This window comes from Nanorana parkeri, unplaced genomic scaffold (assembly GCF_000935625.1).
Source record: "Nanorana parkeri isolate BGI_ZX_2015 unplaced genomic scaffold, ASM93562v1 scaffold684, whole genome shotgun sequence".
Taxonomy (NCBI): Eukaryota; Metazoa; Chordata; class Amphibia; order Anura; family Dicroglossidae; genus Nanorana; species Nanorana parkeri.
In genome coordinates, this window is record NW_017306952.1 from 797,759 (window position 1) to 818,005 (window position 20,247).

Here is a 20,247-nt window from a genome sequence, read left to right on the forward strand (position 1 = left end):
GTATAAGGAAGCCTGAAACAGATAAGCTGATGACCGGAGTAGTCATATAGAAATGTAAATATTCCTCTGCAAGTCCTGTTTTTAGAAACGGGGGTGAGCACTGCAGGAGGTAGACTGTCAGCTTCTAAGAACAGCCCCAACCCCTCGCCGAGTTCTGGTGAGATAACGAAGTCCAAAGCCACAAAAAAATAAAATTTATAATAAAGTACGAAACAGATAAGTTATTCCTCTCCGACGCCTGTTTTTAGGAGTGGGGGTCAGCACTGCAAGAGTTAGACTGTCAGCTCCCAAGCACACACCCCCTCCCCCCCTTTTGATGAGGTCAGGGAGTCTAGATCCATTAAAAAAAAAATTAAATGGCATTAAATGAAACAATTAATGAAGCCTGAAAACAGAAAATCTGATGGTCAGAGTGGTTAGGCAGGAATCAGAAGGCCCAGGTTTAGAAAAAGGGGTGAGCACTGCAGGAGATGGATTGTCAGCTCCTAGGATCTGGTGAGATCAAGGTGTCCAGGGCCACAAAAGAAGTCAAGAAATCATTAAATAAAGCTGTATAAGAAAGCCTGAAACAGATAAACTGATGATCACAAAGTGGTTATGTAGCAATGTAAACATTCACCCCAAGACCAAGGTTTAGAAATAGGGGTGAGCACTGCAGGAGTTGGATTGTCAGCTCCTAATACCAGCCTCAAACCCCCCATTACATTCTGATGAGATCAGGGTGTCCAGAGCCACACACAAAAATATCATTAAAATGAAACAATGGACTGTAGGATGAAGCCTGAAACAGCTATTCTGATGATCAAAGTGGCTAGGCAGGAATCAGAAGGCCCAGGTTTAGAAATAGGGCTGAGCACTGCAGGAGTTGGATTGTCAGCTCCTAAGAACAGCCCCATCCCCCACTGCAATCCGATGAGATCAAGGTGTCCAGAGATGTCATTACATACAAACAACAGTCGTCATGCTAAAGCCTGACACAGATAATCTGATGATCACAGTGGTTATGTGGGAATGTAAATACACAAGGCCCAGCTTTAGAAATGATGGTGAGCTGAGCACTGCAGGAGTTGTGCTGTCAGCTCCTAAAAACATCCCCAGCCAGCACCGATCGGCCAGAGACACGATCATGTAACACGTCTGCTGTGTGTAATAAGGAGCCAGTGTCAGTCTATTGTTATGTACAGCTGACAGTCGATGAGTGTATAGGGATACGTAATCCTGATAAACACAAGCCCCCTGTATGCCAATCTAGCTATAGCCGTCCTCCTTTCCGGCCCTCCACGTCTTATTTACACAGAGGTGGAGACGACATGAGACACAACAACACAACAAGACACAAGCACACGGGGGCCGAGCGGAGCACACATAACACACAGCACAGGAAGCGGGAGGAGCCACCCTCAGTACAGCACTCCTCTGTGTCACACTATACACAGCCGTGTACTCCGGACACCGACACACGCTCGGCCGTTTACACACCTTCCCTCACGAGGGGGGGGCATCATAAACTGCAAATAAACTGTTATATGAAGAGATGTGAATAAAATAATAAGAATAACTATAATGTTTACTGTTGTGTCACCCCTCACTCTGTGACCCCCCACTGATCGCTATGAGGGCCTGGCCTTAGCTGTGTTATTCATCAATAACGACTAGATAGCTTTTATTTCTGCTTTATTCATCATAATTTTATGTTTGGGTGACAATAAATACCCAAACATCCCCTCCACTGAACAATTCTGGGGGAAAATATGTCGTCCCCCCCAAGATACGTCATGTGTGGTCACATTTCTTGTTCTTTAAGCCCCCGTTCTCAAATGAGCGTTTTGTGTGTTTTCTGAAGCGTGACAATGCTCAACACGGCCTACACACCTCAGCATTGTGGCACTTGAAGGTTGAAAAAGTGAGCGTTTTGTCTGCTTACCAAAGCGCCACAATGCTCAATATGAAGTATCCCATAATATTCAATGTCCCACTTTCACACCCGAGCGTTTTGTTGTGTGTTTCCTAAAGCGCGACAACGCTCAACACGGCCTACACACCTCTGCCATGTAGCACTTGAAGGTTCAAAAAGTGAGCAAATTGTGTGCTTCCCAAAGCACGGCATGCTCAATATGAAGATTCCCATAATATTCAATGATCACAACTGAACATTTTGTTGTGTGTTTCCTGAAGCGCGACAATGTTTAACACGGCCTGCACACCTCTGCGATGTAGCACTTGAAAGTTGAAAAAAATGAGCGTTTTGTGTGCTTCCCAAAGCGAGACAATGCTCAATATGAAGATTCCCATAATATTCAGCGGTCCACTTACACAACTGACTGTGTTGTTGTGTGTTTCCTGAAGCGCTACACCGCTCAACATGGCCTACACACCTCAGCGATGTAGCACTTGAAGTAAGCGTTTTGTGTGCTTCCCAAAGCGAGACAATGCTCAGTATTCAATGATCCACTTTCACAACTGAGCGTTTTGTTGTGTGTTTCCTGAAGCTCAGCAATGCTCAATATGAAGATTCCCAAAATATTCAATGGTCCACTTTCACAACTGACTTTTTTGTTGTGTGTTTCCTGAAGCTCAAAAATGCTTAATATGAAGATTCCCATCATATTCAATGGTCAACTTTCACACTTGAGCATTTTGTTGTGTGTTTCTTGAAGCACAACAATGCTCAACATGAAGAATCCTATAATATTCAATGGTCCACTTTTACAACTGATCATTTTGTTGAGTGTTTCCTGAAGCTCAACAATGCTGAACATGAAGATTCCCATAATATTAAATGGCCCCAATTCACTCCTGAGTGTTTGGTTGTGTGTTTCCTAAAGCACGACAACATTGAACATGAAGATTCCCATAATATTAAATGGCCCCAATTTACAACTGAGCATTTTGTTGTGTGTTTCCTGAAGTGCAACACCGTTCAACACGGCCTTCACACCTCAGCGATCTAAGACTTGAAGGTTGAAAAAGTGAACGTTTTGTTGTGTGTTTCCCAAAGCACTACAATGCTCAGTATGAAGATTCCCATAATATTCAATGGTCCACTTTGACAACTGAGCATTTTGTTGTATGTTTCCTGAAGTGCTACAATGCTCAACATGAAGAATTCAATAGCATTCTAGGGTCCCTATTAACAACTGTGCCTTTTGTTGTGTGTTTCTTGAAGCATGACAATGCTCAACATGAAGATTCGCATAATATTCAATAGCCCCCATTTACTCCTGAGCGTTTTGTTGTGTGTTTCCTGAAGCACAATAATGCTCAATACTGCCTTCACAACTGAGAGTTATGTCACTTAAAAATGTACATGAGATTCAACATAAACCTGTACACCCAGTAAATCTAAGCATGCATGTTCATGCGACAGCCAGCCAAAAAGCAGTCAGAATATTCCTAAACACATCTGTTCCCCCTTATAGGCTGGTGGCCAGCTTTAGCCCCAATTCATGCCTGAGCGCTTTGTTGTGTGTTTCCTGATTCACAACAATGCTCAATATGAAGATTGCCATAATATTCAATGGTCCCCATTCACACCTGAGGGTTTTGTTGTGTGTTTCCCAAACTGCGACAATGCTCAACATGGAAATTTTAATACGATTCAGTAGCTCCCATTCACTCCTGAGTGATTTGTTCTGTGTTTCTCAAAGCATGACAACACTCAACATGACCTTTACACCTGAGCATTGTGTCACTTGAAGGTTGAAAAAAGTACATGAGCATCAACATACACTAGTCAATCTGAGCGTATGTGTTTATGCGACAGCCAGTCAAAAAGCAGCCAGAATAATACTAAACACATCTGTTCATCTTATAGGTCTGTTGCCAGCTTTAGTCCCCATTCCCACCTGAGTGTTTCATTGTGTGTTTCTTGAAGCACTACAATGATCCACATGAAGATTCCAATAATATTCAGTGGTCCCCATTCACACCTGAGTGTTTCATTGTGTGTTTCTTGAAGCACTACAATGATCCACATGAAGATTCCAATAATATTCAGTGGTCCCCATTCACACCTGAGTGTTTCATTGTGTGTTTCTTGAAGCACTACAATGATCCACATGAAGATTCCAATAATATTCAGTGGTCCCCATTCACACCTGAGCGATTTGTTGTGTTTCCTGAAGGGTCGACAGTGCACAACATAAGGATTGCCATAATATTCAATGGTCCCCATTCACAACTGAGCGTTATGTTGTGTGTTTCTAAAAGCGCGGCAATGCTCAACATGAAGAATCCCATAATAATTTATTGGTCCCCATTTACAACTGAGCGTTATGTTGTGTGTTTCCTGAAGGGTGAACACTTTTACACCTGAGCGTCTTGTGGTATGTTTTCCAAAGGTTGACAGTGCCTAATATGAAGAATCCCATAAGATTCAATTGTCCACTTTTACACCTGAGCGTTTTGTTGTGTGTTTTCTGAAGGGCGACAGTGCCTAATATGAAGAATCCCATAAGATTCAATTGTCCACTTTTACACCTGAGCGTCTTGTGGTATGTTTTCCAAAGGTTGACAGTGCCTAATATGAAGAATCCCATAAGATTCAATTGTCCACTTTTACACCTGAGCGTTTTGTTGTGTGTTTTCTGAAGTGCGACAAGGCTCAACATGAAGATTCCCATAATATTTAATTGCCCCCATTCACACCTGAGCGTCTTGATGCCTTTTGCTTGTAGCTCAAAAAAGTACATAAGCTACATAAACCTGTGAAGCTTTTTTTCTGCATAATAGTGCTTTTTCCAGGTGTTTTCAGGCTTGAGGGTTTTCATTTTAGCCAATGGAAAGATAGTTACTAAGGTAGCTCATGTACATTTTTGAGCATCAGCCGTCGAGCTACAGGCATCTGAGTGCTCATATGTGAACAGGACCAATTTAGAAGCATGGGATTATGGTTGTTGAGCATTTTGGAGCTTTGAGCTTCACGCTAAAAATGCTCAGGCAATCTAAGCATGCATGTTCATGCGACAGCCAGCCAAAAAGCAGTCAGAATAATCCTACAAACATCTGTTCCCCCTTATAGGTCTATGGCCAGCTTTAGCTCTCATTCACACTAGAAAGGTTCGTAAGGCGTTTCCTGACGTCCAACAACACTCAACATGAAGATTCTAATTATATTCAGTGGTGCCTGTTTACACCGGAGCATTGTGCTACTGCTTGTGGTGTGGAAAAGTACATGTGCTTTTTTTCAGGCATGTCTGTAAAAAATAAATTGCGGCAACCGGACTTGCTGTATTTTTCTTGAAGACGTTTCACTGGTCATCCGACCAGCTTTCTCAATTCAGAATGACTTGTACAAGCAATTCTCTGGGAATAAATATGGTGAATAATGCTCCAATCAACATAATCTGTTTATCATGACCAGCATAGGGTCAGAGACCTCATGAAGGTAAGGTGTTGATCGCATTTGCTTGATTGGAGCTAGCAAGTGTGATTAACCCACCCAGAGAGAGAGGTTAAAACAGCATTTTATGTAGCAGACAATAGATGTCTCACCCCCCCCCCACCTCCATTTTACCATAAATTGCCTTTTTAATGTCTCTTTTAAACCAGTCCTCCTCCCTGTCTAGGATGCATACTTGACTGTCTTCAAAGGAGTGACCTTTTTTCTTTAGATGTAGATATACTGCTGAATCCTGACTAGAGGGTTTACTCAGGCAAAGGTCCAAGGCAAAGGCACACACTAGATCTGGGTTAAGTTCTGTTCTGCTGCCCAGAGTGTTGTCTAGCAGCAACCATTTTCTCACTGTTTCAATTACCTCCATGGTGAGTATGCAGGTGAAGAGGGAGAGGGATGCAACATCGTAGAATACCATTGTTTCTCTGTGCCCAATATTAAGTTTTGGACTGGTTGTGGAATCCTGGGAGTTCTCTATGTGATGCTGTGTATTTCCAACCAAGAGGGCTAGGGCTCTGGCAAAGTATTTGGCCATGTTGTAGGTCACAGAGTTGATGCTGCTGACAATTGGCCTGAGAGGGGACCCATCCTTGTGTATCTTAGGAAGTCCATATACACACGGAGGAGCTTCGCCAGGGTAGAGGCAATGATACATGTCTGATCAATGGCTTTGTTCTTTTGTAGCTGTTGCAATAGGTCTATGACTTCCTTCTTGTAGCCGCTGGTTGGGTCCCTTCTTGGGGCTTCATACATGTTGTTATTGTTCAGAAGTGTGGACACCTTAGCATTGTAGTCTGATGTATTAAGTACAACTGTGCATCTTCCTTTATGAGCCGGCAGGATGGTGATACTTGTGTCTATCTTCAGGGATGTAACTGCCCTCCTTTCTTCTGTAGTCAGGTTTGATGGAGGTGGTTTGGCACTAACCAGGGCTGCAGACAATTTTAGGCAAAGTTGTTCAGCCTCACCATATGCTAATTTGTTGCTGTGGATCGAGGATTCTGTGGCTAAGATAATAGCCTCCACTGGGTTGGTTTTGGGAGTGATTGCAAAAGCCAATCCATTAGCAAGGTCATTCATCTCGGGCTTGGTGAGAACACTATCTGAAAGGTTCTTCACAGATTATGTTGATTGAAGCAACATTCACCATATTTATTCCTAGAGAATTTCTTCTACAAGTCATTCTGAATTAAGAAAGCTAGTGGGATAGCCAGCGAAATGTCTTCAAGGAAAATGCAGCAAGTCCAGTTGCCTTGTCTAATCTTTTACAGATATACCATGACCTGGATGAATGAGAACCTTCACAGACACTTTTCCAGGCACATTCACACATTTTTTGGCCAAATTTTTAGACTTCCATTGGAGCACCTAAAAATGCATGACGCAAATGTTTTAGCATGTTCTTGTGCCTAACAACCAGTCTCCTCCTACTAGCAACCTCAGGCCCATCAAGAAAATGGAGGATCAAGGATTGTCCATGCTGGATGTGGAGACTTAAATCTGCCTGGAGAGGGGCCACAAGAACTTCTACGACCCCATGATGCTGATTGCAAGAACCATGGCAAGAGGACCTGTGAAGAAATTGGGTGTGACGTTTTCCTGAATTGGAAGCTCCGATAGCAAAAGACATCACACAGTAAAAAACTTGTCTGTGGTTTTCCCATAGCAGTGAACAAGATTCCCAATATTATTCTCCCCGTGCAAAAGGCAAAAAAGAAGGAAACACTGACAGATCTAGGACCTGTACGACATGCAAACCTTTTTGTATACGTTCACTAATGTCTTCATGCACGTATGTTCATCTCATGTGTGGCATTATTAGTGCTCAAATTTCCCAGAATTGTGGCAGTTCAATGACTAACTCAACCACTGAGTAGAGTAAGGGAGGGGCAACCTCAACCCGAAACTGGAAGAGTTAACTCTGCAGATGCTCTGAGCTCAATCATGTAAGAGGTCAGTGTACGCTCGTTGGGAGAAAACCTTCCCAGTACAGTGCTAATCTGGCATTTGTGCTAGTCCTGGCATTTGTGTATGTACATTAATACTGAGTGGGCAGTGCCAGCCCCTGGCTGTCAGCCTGTACCTCAATTATGTCCTCTGCCTGCCTTCTCCACTGGTCTGTATACTGATGCAGTACCGCTATACCTTCGGTGCTGTTCTTTATCAGCCAATCATTGGGTGAGGCACGCCAGTTGCTAGTAGGGCTACCCAGAGGGCTATGACCTGGGAATGTCACAAAATATCATCTATGTCTCCACACCGGGTTCCTAGTGACAATTGGGCACTCAGTAGACTCATGTCATCCATTGCTGACACCATTGCTGACACTGAGGCTTTATAACTGTGAGAATTGTTTCTCAGACCATATATCCCACTAATATCTTCCGACACCATGCAACACCTGTTCGTTGAACAGGATGTCATAATTTAAAACAGGATCATATAATCTTTACAGTGTTTCTGCCCAATCACCTGTATCAGCTCCAGACCACAATGGCAACTTATCAAGTTGCTCTTCCACTCATTCTGTTGGTTCCTGCTGCAGCTTCCGTTCATGTGGCTGCTCCTAGTGTGGTGTATGCTGCCTATGGATTTTACCACTGCCACACTTAGGCAACAATCTAAAAGCCTGCCATTGATTTTTACCTCAGGAAACACTTCCTCTGACAGAAGTAGGGTGACTTACATGGTCATTTCACCTTTGACATGGGCTCTAGCTGAGACCTATCTGTTAACGTAAAATATTGAGCCCTATGTTAAAGATCTGTCTGCCCACCTAGCAAATTTCTTCCCTGCCACTTCCAAATCCTACAGGAGTGCAAAGGGCTCCTTTCTGTGTGACAGTATGCAGTGCATGTTTGCATGTTGCCTGGTAAATAGCTTGAAATCATGAAGTGTGTAAGGCTGTCTTCTTGTAAGGTTTGCGATGTTGCAATAAAGTAGGAGAGAGTGGAGGAAGATGTTTTTATGCATACTGAATCATCTGAAGTAGCTGTGCACCTCAACCAGTTCCAAACCTCCATAAACTGCTGATTGTTTCTACTGAGGAGACCATGGAAATGTATTGGATGAAACTCCCAAAGAGCAGAATTTCTGGTGGATTCAAACTTCTGCCTGTACTGTGTCAGGAAAGGACACTATAAAGTCAACTGCCTGCAGCTGGCAAACTGCAGTGGTTAGAATAAAGGGGAGATAGTCACCTAGGCCATACTGCCTCCTCTCCACCAGGGAAAATTACGTTTACATCAAATATAGGGTTTGAGGTTCGGCTTAGATTTGTCTGTTTATTAAAGGAGTTACCTAAAGCTACTTCTTATTTGTACCATGCTGCTTCCGAGCTGCATTAAATTGTTTTCGTACTCGCATTGACTTGCATTGAGAAGAAAAGCAGATCCATACAAAAGCCTATGTACACAAAGCTGTAAGAAGTCAGTTTTTAAACTGAAGCATCCCTGGATGTCACCACTGGAAATTGAATTAAGCATTCTTTAGTCAGCAAAAATTAGATCCTGGTATTTCCCTCAAGAGACTACTTCTGGTATCCGCAGCTAATTTCTCCAATATTCAAAAAGAATTAAGTACATTATGCACCTCATTTATGCATATGGATGCCCTTTAAGAAGACTCAATTTCTTTCATAATGATTCCCTGTTCCATAAACTACATTATTTTGAAGTTAGCCTGGCTCTGTTTCTGTCTTCTTTATTCACTAACTCAGTTTACTTATGGCATATAACTTAACCGAAAAAAGAGGGTATTGAATAAAAGTTGATCTGCTACATAAAAAATGGCCACAAAGAATTCCTTGTGTTGCCCTTTGAGTTATCTACAGTAAATCTACACGTGTGTGGCAGCATGTCTTGGCAACATTCTAGCATGATTTATTGTTTTGCCTTGGGCATGTCAAGACAATTCTCTTGCCACTGTATGCCATTCTGCCAAAATGTCAGTTTAAAAGTCCAACATACTCATCCTTAGCTGCATCAACTCTGCACAAGACCAAACAAAAATAACATAAGCTCTGCGTTGCTAGCAGTTTCAAGGTCTAAAACTCACAGACCTGGATTACCTATTGAGATTCATTAGCTATTACCAGGAATCAGGGCCGGCGCTAGCACAAGGCAAGATGGGCACTTGCCTTACGGCGCAATGGAACAGGGCGGAAAATTGACAGTGCCCGATCGAGACCAGTGTGTGGGCTGCCGCTGCGGGCGGGCGGCCGGCATCTGAAGGACGAGTCCCCGGCCGCCGGCCGCAGCGGCGCTGACCTGTGCAGTCTCACGTCTCAGTAGTGACAGTCTCACTGAGTGTCTCGTCTTTGGCTCCGTCCTCCTACGTCAGTTGGTGACGTAAGTGGCCCCGCCCCTGGTTCCACTGGCCGCTCAGCCGCATGTGTATGAGAGGCAGTGATGAGCAGAGGAGCCGGCCTAATCCTCCGCTCCTACTTCTCCACACACATAACTGTCCCCAACTAAACTTCCTCCACGTTCATTGTGCCGCCGGCCGAGTATAAAATTCCCGCTTTATAAAGATAGAAATCCCACATTCCTGCACCCGGGTGAACGATGATTACGAAGCCCCGCCCCTTTCCCAGCCAGCCGGGTCTCTCCCCTCTCAAGGGAATGCATCCAAAATTATAATATCGGTTGCCGTTATCATAACTCATATAACAAACTAAATGATCTGGACATCAGCGGCTGTACAAATTTGTAGAATTCTTGTCAGCTCTTCTATACCAACAGCCAGTTGGTAATTGACCTTTCTTCTTAGAGGCTGATGCTTAAGCCTTGGGTATCTGTCCTGTCATTTCACATGGGGGTATTTTATTATAGACATTTCTCACAAGCAGAAAACAGTTATTCATGGCCATCACTGAAGTGGACTAACCATCAGGTCATTTTTTTACATGGACCATAAATAACCTGACAGTACTTGATCCATGTCAGCCTGACATACCACACAGTTAAAAAGAATAGTAATCTACTCATCACCATCAGCGGCGGTAAGGATTAATGATACCAGATCTCTGTACTTTTCTTTGTCGAATGGGACGCGTCAAGGATGTACACTCTCCCCGCTCATATACGCTCTAACCTTGGAACCGTTCCTTAACACTCTACCAATATCCAGGGGTTGTCCTCTCCCTCGGGAGAACACAGAGTAGCCGCACATGTGGATGACCTGCTTTTTTTTTTACAAGCCCTTCCATGTAGACTTGATCTTAAAGCCTGGCGTTCATTAAATATCACCTGGTTTGGCCGCTGCGCTTCTCTTAATTAAATATCTTACCTTGTTTTTTATATCTCCTTCAAGCTTTACCTATTCGCCTCCCTCCTTACTTTTTCAAGAGATTACACAGTGAATTGATGTAATTTGTATTGGCTGTAAAACCCCCTAGTAGGAGGACCCTTTCTTTTCCAGGGGATCAGGGATGTGTGGAGCTATGGAATGTGACTGCTTACTATAAAGCCGTTCACTTGAACAGATTGTTAGATTTAAAATGATAGTAAAAAATGGGTAGCTATGGAACGCATTATACACCCATTTCCAATATAGGGCGTTCCTTGGCTCTCCTCTTCCCGTGGATGTGAAGTCTCGTACAGTGTTCAGGAATTCTAATCTCTCTCCCTCTCCTTTGACTCCTGTGCTGGGGGAACCATGCTTTGTCCCGGGAGGTGGAGAATGCACGTCTTTGTTGTCTTCAAACAAAAAAACTAAATTAGATTACTAGACTTCAGATATAACTCTGGATGGTTACAATGTTCAGCTCTCCAATCTTTAATGACTCTACCTCTAGACTACTGGAGCGCCTTTCAACTTAGGCATTTGTTAGAAGCAATTCCCAATCCACATACTCTAAATAGACATTACAATGTTTTTTACCAACCCGCCACATATTCTACAATTTACAAGTTACTTACCTCCTTCCCATCTAATTCTACCCTTATGTTTTTAGCCAAATGGAAAGAAGAATTGGATCCTGTTTTCAACAAACAACAAAGGAACACTATTCTCCCTTTGATTTTTAAATCTTCATTGTCATTGACTCTAGAACAGCAGGTACCAAAAGCTGGGATATAAAATAGTGACAAGGTGGTAAACGATTTCTTGGCTGCTGCACACAATGACTGACTCCATATTTGATCTTTGTTGAAGATTTAGTTCTGGTGTAGGCACAATGTTACACATCTTTTGCTCCTGTCCAAAGTTGAAAAGTTTCTGGGAATTGGTCCTTGGGATTATTGAAAATGTGACCATTGTGAATCTTAGTGGCATCCCGGCCGCTTGTCTCTTACATTTAACCATGAGGCACCTTTTTAAATATCAGCACACCCTCACTCACTACCTGCTAAATGCGGCTAGGGCGGGCATCCCCTTAATGTGGAAAGAGACTCCTACCATCTGGATGTGGTTTTCTAGAGTCAGTGACATTTACACCATGGAGGATCTGACCGCTTCTTTGAGAAAAGTACTGCAGGGAAATTTACTTCCATTTGGGGCCCCAGGATTTACTTCAGGACCAATACTCAATATTCTCAGTTTATGGCCTAAATCAGGCTGTGAGTTGATTGTCCACTCCTGCAATCAAAAAATATGGGCTCAGTGGACCTACTTTTTTCAAATTTGCTGCATTTTTTTGCCACTGAGGTCTCTTTCCTCAGTCTCAGCGCTTACAAAGGTCCATTGGCAAGAGATCTTGCTCCGGCATGGCTGTTAGGGAACCAATAAACCAGACAGAAACTTAAATTCAGATTAAAAATAAAAGGAGTTTATTGAGAAAAACAATAAACAAAAATGGAGGAAGTCCAAGATGTAGTCGATGCCAAACCAGAGGTCAGATGCTAAAGCGGGTAGTCAGCCGAACCAGATCAGGGAACTCTGAGAACAGAATGAACGGAAACAAAAGCTGGAGTCAGGAACCAGATCAGTCAGCCAGAGCCTGGGTCATACATGGAGAACAGGAACAAAAGCACAGCACTTGGTAGTTCAGGGCATATGCAAGGGCTGAGACTGAATGGACAAGCTGCAGGTTAAATAGTGAACTGGTGTTTGCATCATTACTCTAAAACAAGAATTTGTCAGAAGTTTGTTCTTAGCTGCAGAATAATGATGTTTACGAGTTTGGTCATAAGAGAGCACCAAATTTATGAGTGTCAGTGCAGAGGCGGCTCTAGAGTTTGCGGGGCCTTAGGCGAAACCTAAACATGAGGCCCCACTCAGGCCTGTGGGGTCTTACCAGGGCTCTGTGGGGTTTAACCAGGCTGGTGAGACCCCGCAGAGCCCTGGTGAGACCCCACAGAGCCCTGAATAAATTAGGGCTCCGTAGGGTTTTACCAGGGCTCTGCGCGGGTTCACCAGTCTGGTTAGACCCCTCAGTGTCCTGGTGAGACCCTAAAGAGCCCTGGTTAAACTAGGGCTCTGTGGGGGTCTCAGCAGGGCTCTGTGGGGGTCTCACCAGTCTTGGTGAAACCCCACAGAGCCGTGGGGAGACCCTACAAAGCCCTGATTTAATCAGGGCTCTGTGGGGTCTCACTAGGGCTCTGTGGGGTCTCGCCAGGGCTCTGTGGGGGTCTAACCAGCTTAGTTAGACCCCACAGAGCACTGGTAAAATCCCAAAGAGCCCACCAGGGTAGGGTCCCAACATGGTTCTGTGGGGTTAAAAAGGGCTGGTGAAACCCCACAGAGCCCTGGCGAGACCCCAAATGTGGGCGTCTCCATCAGCTTCTGCAATCAAACTCTGCCCTCCCAGCCAGAGATCCTCGTGTGGTGGATGGGAGGGGTGAGGTCTCTTCTCATTGGCTGGTGGGCAGAGCTCCGTGCAGAAGACCGAGCCGATGGTCCGCACCAACGATCAGGTAACGGATGAGCTCTCAGCCCTGTCACTGTCAAACTGAGAGTCTCAGTTTGACAGCTACGGGGATGAGAGCTCACAACGCTACCTGGCTGCCGTTCTGACAGGGCCAACTAGGCGGCCGCGAGGCCCTCGGGAGCGCGAGCCCTAAGGCAACTGCCTAATTTGCCTAATTAAAGAGCCGCCTCTGTGTCAGTGATTCTTCTGGATCTTTGCCCTTTTTCTTGGTGTGTGGAAATCAGCTTTTTAAATTAAACTAGATAAATTATCGCTTATTCTGTTATAGCTGATTCGCTGATAATTTTGCAGGACATAGAAAAGGTTCTACAATGCTTTGCTCTGTTAAAGTTGACTTTAATGCAAAAAGTGAAGATTTGCTATGTGTGAGAGGGGGATCAGTAAAGCAGGCGGAGAGGTGTCCATAGAGTACTTCCCTTTAAACCAAGGAGGGATCACAGGCAATAGCCAGGTGTCAATTTAAACACAATTATCTTTATTTTTCACACTGGACAAGATTTAGAAAACTTCAAAGCAAGCAAAAGTCCTTACTTCAGGTTTAGCAAATAAAGGTCCAACATAAGCAGCAGCGCTAGTTAAACATAAATGGAGATGGTCTCCTTTCTCAGCTGTCTCTCATTCTGTACCCATCACTGTTCTGAGAGGACAGTATAGATCTCGTGCAGATGTTCCCCCACACCTTTATCAACACTACCTGGGACAGAACCAACTGAGCCAAGGTACACTCAGAGCCATGACACCGACTTTAGTCCATGTTGGTTTCAGTAGGGCTGAGATAAATGAGTTCCTTTCCTACAGAATATAAGAACACATGTGACACTATTCTTGAGGAGATATACCTCCCTTCATCCACCACACCTTTCACCATATTACATATGCTATAGATTACATCTAGAAATGTTAATTGTGCCTAAGTGGTTGCCTGAAAGATTTATATTCCTCCAGAAAAAAACCAGTGCACATCCTGGTAAGTGAGAATGCCGAGGCACTCCTGTGACTAAAGTCTCATAGCTATGAATCTGCAGTGTGAGAGCTAAGGCACTGTGCCTGTGACTGCTAGTAACGGGAGATTTGGAGTGGGATTTGACAATGTCACTACCGTGCTGCTCAATGTTCTCCTTGCAATAAGTTCAGACATGAGGAGACAAAGTTGTGCATATATACGAAGATGCCTTCCCATAGACACCCAGTGTAGAACAAGGCTTGGTAACTCAGTAATGGGAAAAGATCAGCAGCAGGGAAACCACAGGCAATCCTCGTGACTAGTCCTTTGTCCTCTGCCTGCCATTTTTGGCCACAGCTTCCAGAGTTCAGTTCCTCTTTAAGAAGTGAGAAGATAACAGACACATGTGTTTATGACACCACTACTGCTGTATGGAATTTCAGAAGCATCTAGTGCTAATGGATATCAACTTTACTTGACATGCTGGTTCTTTGTGCAAGGCTTTCTGCACTGAAAACAATTAATAAAACAGTATACCAAGTGACCTGAACCTTAGAATGCCTGGCTCAGCTTAATACTTATTCAACTCCAGGCAGACATTACAAATACATAGTTATACATGTATTAAAAAAACAAAAACCTTTAAGTATATTTTAAATGCCAAGAGTATAGACAATTGTATTTGACTTGGTTTGTTTTGCCTTGTGTATTCCACTGTACAGCAGCCATAAAGTGAAACTTTACATACATTATAAGAAAGTGGGAACAGGCAGGCTTACAGTGGGCAGCTCAGTGTAACATTTTGGCATATGAAGGGATGAATACACTCCTATGTATACATGGGAGTTACGTCATCCCAGCATGGCCAATGAAGATGGCTGAAGATCCTTAACCTGGAAGAAAATCAGGCGGAGATGTTGGTGCCAGCATGTGAGCTTGCGGACATTGCATGACTGGTGAATATACTTCTGATAAGATTGGGAGAGGGAGGGCAGTACTTGGGGATCATCAGGTGTCCTGCATCACATTTGCTGACAGGAAGAAAGAACAGAGTGACTGTTCTCTCTATTGCTGCCCATAAAAGAGTAATTGTACTTTCAGACTAAGGGTTGTTTACCTCTTACAGACTAGACCAGCTTTTACGTTTCAGCTGTTTACCTGTTAATGTGGCATAGAGGAAGTATCAAGTCAAAAACTGGTATCCAACACTTCCGAGTGTTTAAGATAGCTGGTCCACTGATGTGTGCTGTGATTCCTCTCACCAGCCTTTACGTCACTACTATGTCCTGTAGGGATGAAGGGGCCAGTGGGAGGAACCACAGCTCATGGCTTGGGACCAGGTATCCAACACAACCACAAACATCAGATACTAGAGGTAGACATAGCTTTATAGGAGTTTAGAGTCCCCCCTCTCCACACAGGAAAGTATTCTTATTCTTTTACATAGTGGTCTAAAGAAGAACTCCAGGAACACTTTTTATTAACCCTAGCAGTGGGGCTACCCCTGCACTGCAGGAGTTAAATGCTCATTTGTTTCTAAAAACAAAAAGTAACATAGTTATACTCAACCGAAGCTCCAAGCTGGCCAGCCTGTCTTCTCCCCCGATGCAGCATTGGGAACTTCCTCAATGTCCTCAAGTCTATACACGGTGTATAGATGTTGATGATTTATGGGACCACCGCAGACGAGGGGGAGCAAAGCTGAAAGACACAAACCAGCATTTAACCCTTGCAGTGCGGGGGTAGCCCCACTGCAAAAGTTAATTTAAAAAAATTCCTGGAGTTCTGCTTTAAGTTTATTTTGTTACTTAGCAACAGGGTTTCTTCAAATTGTATTTCCACTTTTGCAGCAAAATGGGGATAACACCTTCTTTAGATTTGTTATAGGTTCCATTTCATACATCACAAATATATATATATTTTAAATTGCTGCTTATATTTTAAGTGCTTTTTACTCGCTGAAACCCCCCCACCCCTTTGTAATGATAAGGAGGGGGCTGTGGAAAGTTATGATTACTCTTATCAGCCCTGTCTGTACTGTGCTGACAGATCTCATTATCAGTTGTATATTAGTTGTGCTGGACTGTTTGTCCTAACAAAGTGTTAAAGACTTAGAAGCATTGTATGTGAATGAGAGGAAGCTCAGTCTGTCCCTCTACTTTCACTTTTTAAACAGCTTAGAGTAGCCTTCAATCTGCACAAAGACCTTCGCCAAAGAATTATATATAAGGTTTTTTAATTCATTTTAGCTATGTTGTGTGAATAGTAACACAAGCAAACGTATAGTAAGTTTTTCTCAAATTTGACTGCTAAAGTAGAACTACACTTTAAGCCACACCCTGGGCCATCAGGTAACAATATACCATTATAGATCAACCTGTTGCAGTGCCACCTAGTGTTCACTACAGTGGGTTAAATTCCCGTCTTTCTAAAGAACCTTGTCAAAAATGAACAGAAAAGTAAAGAGAAATGTATGGTGTAATTAGAAGACACAATGTGATGCATATTTATAAATAAATAAATAAATAATGTAGTGGTATATTCCATACCTGGATAGAATTTGTAATTCACAGGTTGCTGTTTTCTGCTCCCACTGCACTGGTGTTTGTAGAACCAGTTTTTGTTTCTGGTGCCTAAGGGAATATTTGTTGATCTGCACAGTACCTCCACAGGGTTGTAGTCCTCATCTTTTACCTAAAGCAGCACTTTGTTTGCTTTCTGTTCCTTCTTTACACACAGCTATTGTCCGTTTCATGAGGTAATAACTGCAAGCTTGTAACTTAGATGTTTCACAACTTGGCAGTGATGTTCCTCTGGGTCTTTGCAGCATGACCTGAATTCCTTTCAGTTAAATCATTTCTAAACCCCAAAACACCAACATAATATATTGCAGCTTATCAGTCCTTAGATGAGGAGCCTTCATGTGTTCCTGTCCCTGGGTAGCTACGCTCACTCTTCCAATGTATCTATGGGGGGAAGGGGACATTGTAGCAAACCAGGTTGGACGTTCTAACATGTTTCTTGTTCATCTCTATTACATGTGGAGTGATGGGTTTATTAGTTTGCACAAGAAAGATTAGATTGCTTTACTTCCAGTTTGAAGTGACAAGAACACTGCATTTCTGGCAAATTTAGCAGGTATTTTCTGTACTTGCTAAAAAAAAAGGCCTGAAAAATTAAACCTAAGGCAGCTAACAAATCTAAGGACTAGTAAACTGCAGTGTATTACATTTTTGTTATTAGGATTGGTTATGTTTTAATGGCTTTGCAGTTTCGGTGTAGTTTTCTAGCTTGAATTTGATGCCTAATCCACAAAATAATATACTCAGATGGAATGAGCTGTCATTGCAGCTGGTTGCTTGTCATAGTCAAGGTAGAGAGCACTTGTCAGCTCCTGAGCATCTGTACTGATGATACTATGTCATCAATATGTGTATTCCTGTACTCCATTGTGGCAATGTATGAATTTCCTACACTCTGGGGTCTATTTTTTAAACAAATCACAGCAGATCCTTCACTAAATCAGGAGTTAAATATTTCAAATACATTCAAGTTCCTTAACTAATAGCAAAAATTGTGGCCTATCTGTGTATCACTCTATAGCTGTAGATCCTCCAATCATCTCTGAATTCATGCTGACACTCTCCTTCCTTCTGGAGGGTGGCTACTTTTGTTCCCCATGGTCCCTGTGTGTGTTGTAAAGTAGCCACCGCTCCATGCTCACTCCTGTGATGAACTACAATTTCACATTTAGTTTACTAATTTGTATTGTAGTCCATTACGGGAACGAGTTCGGAGTGGTGGCTACTTTACAACACACACACAGAGACCATGGGGAACAAAAGTAGCCACCCTCCAGAAGGAAGAAAAGTGTCAGCCCAATTCAGAGCTAATTTGAGGATCTACAGCTGAGTGATACATAAATAAGTAACATTTTTGTTAATATGTCTATGAAGTTTCTCGTTTATCCAGGTCATGGTATATCTGTAAAAAATAAGTCAAGGCAACTGGACTTTATGTATTTTTCTTGAAGACGTTTCACTGGTCATCCAGCTTTCTCAATTCTGAAGCGTCTTCAAGAAAAATGCAGCAAGTCCAGTTGCCTTGATTTATTTTTTACAGATATTTTTGTTAATCGTTAAGGCAGTTCAATGCATTGTTAAGATTTCATTCCTGAGTTTGGTGTCACTCTAAAAGTGGATAGCTAAGACAGGGAAGTTTTTAATGCTTAAAATTGTAGGCTTTAGTAAAACCTTAAGATAAACTTTTCCAGTTCTAGAAAAATCTTCCATAAATTCTTTAATGACATCAAATATCAAAGTGTTTTTTACAGGTACAATGTAAAACAATCTGCTGCAACAATCCAAAAACGGAATATACTTTAGTTTGGTTTAACACAGAAGGATCTGATGTAATCTTTCACTTTGATTTTGGAGGTATTAAATGGAATATGGTGAATGATGGGTTCCCTTGGGTTGAAAGTACAATGTTGCAAGCAGAAGTTTAAGCAGGACATTTGTTTAGTTAATATGAGCATTCATTCCCTGTCTGCAGAATATGTCTCAGGTCCCGTTTTTACATTTCTCAACTGCAGAGTGTCCCAAGAATATTTGTTTAATGAAGTAACTTTTCCTGGATTTTAGAATGACCAGCCTTTCATCTTTGCAGATCAGATTATCAATAATCAACCAACTGTTCATGAGAGTTCCAAATATCTTTGCCATTGTTAGAGAACATTAACTAAGAACTCCAGACACAAATAAAAAGGTAAATTAAGTGCCCATTAAACGATACAATACAAGACCATCTTTTCCTGCAATATTCAGCTCCCATCCAGAGATTTCCCCCATAGTACCGTTTTTCTGCTACTAAATATCCTCAGTCTGATGGCCAACATCATTCAACCCACTTTCTGTGATCCCAGGTTGTCATGTGCCCGCCCCAGCCTGCTAATGGACAACAAAAGGAGAAGCTGCACAGTGACAAGCTCATCTTTCTGTCACTCTGTTTTCTCCTCCTTGTCAGCACATAAACTGATTGGCTCCTCCTGATTCTTCCTCTCACACTCTAGCCATGTTGTAGGACTGCAAAAGGCTGATATCAGGTCCAATATAGGTACTTACACTGCTTACATTCGAAAAAACCCCCTACCTTTTTAATGATATATTAGATGTATTAATGATTAAGGAGCATTATAAATGTATGTCTTTTATATGTGTCTAAAGTTCAGTTTAAAGATCTGCCTTTGCCATATTTGTGTGAGGATAGCGTCATCCTTTGGAAGCAATTATTATTTTCAAGGATTTGTGATGAGATTCCAGTTTTTAATTAAACCTGCAGTATGTATAGATGGAAACATTTACACCCGAATACAGTTTTATATAACACCTTTACTGTTAGAGCATTGCTCATCTCTGTCACTGATGTAGAGACTGGTTTGCCTTCTTGCAGCAACACATCACCAAGCCCTTGTTTGGAGACATCAATCTGAATTGTAATTTCTTTGTCATAGCGTGTTCCAGAATTACCATGGAGTTTGTTCTTGAATAAATTAGTCTTTTCACACTCTCAGTGAAAGTCTGAGATTTTCTTTAAAAGTTCCGTAGAAGGTGATAAAACATCCACAAGATAATTGATTGAATTTCACAAAGTAATTATCTGTGTCTAGCACTCTCTCCAGCTCTGCATGGTTTTCAGGTGGTCTTATGTAAGAGACTCCTGCAATTTGATCTGGATGTGTTTTTAAGGCTTCCCAGTTACATAATATTTGACTTTGCTTGTCCATAGCATGCAATTTGTTTTCCTTGAATATACCTCAGATTTCCTTGGATCTTCCCAGCATGGCCTTCAAATTGGAGTAATGTATTTCAAAAGTATTGACAAACCAAGAGATCAACCATGAAGAAAACAAATTACCCCTCTGAGTTGTACATATGTTTCATCTGCTTTGGATCTCTCCCTGTGCAAATCAAAGGCCAAATACCAGCCAAGTCAAACAGTGCAGCTCAGAGAAGCCCCCCCCCCCCCCCCCCCCCCCCG

At 42.5% G+C, this 20,247-nt stretch overlaps 1 protein-coding gene across 1 annotated transcript in view; it reads right to left on the reverse strand.

Annotated features, from left to right (window-relative positions):
- Positions 1-10,067: 10,067 nt before the first annotated feature.
- Positions 10,068-20,247, reverse strand: part of MCUR1 (mitochondrial calcium uniporter regulator 1) — a 47,774-nt gene continuing 37,594 nt past the window's right edge. The window contains exon 9 of the mRNA XM_018563658.1: positions 10,068-10,078. The gene's annotated coding sequence lies outside the window, so the exon portion shown is untranslated. The remainder of the gene's footprint in view (positions 10,079-20,247) is intronic.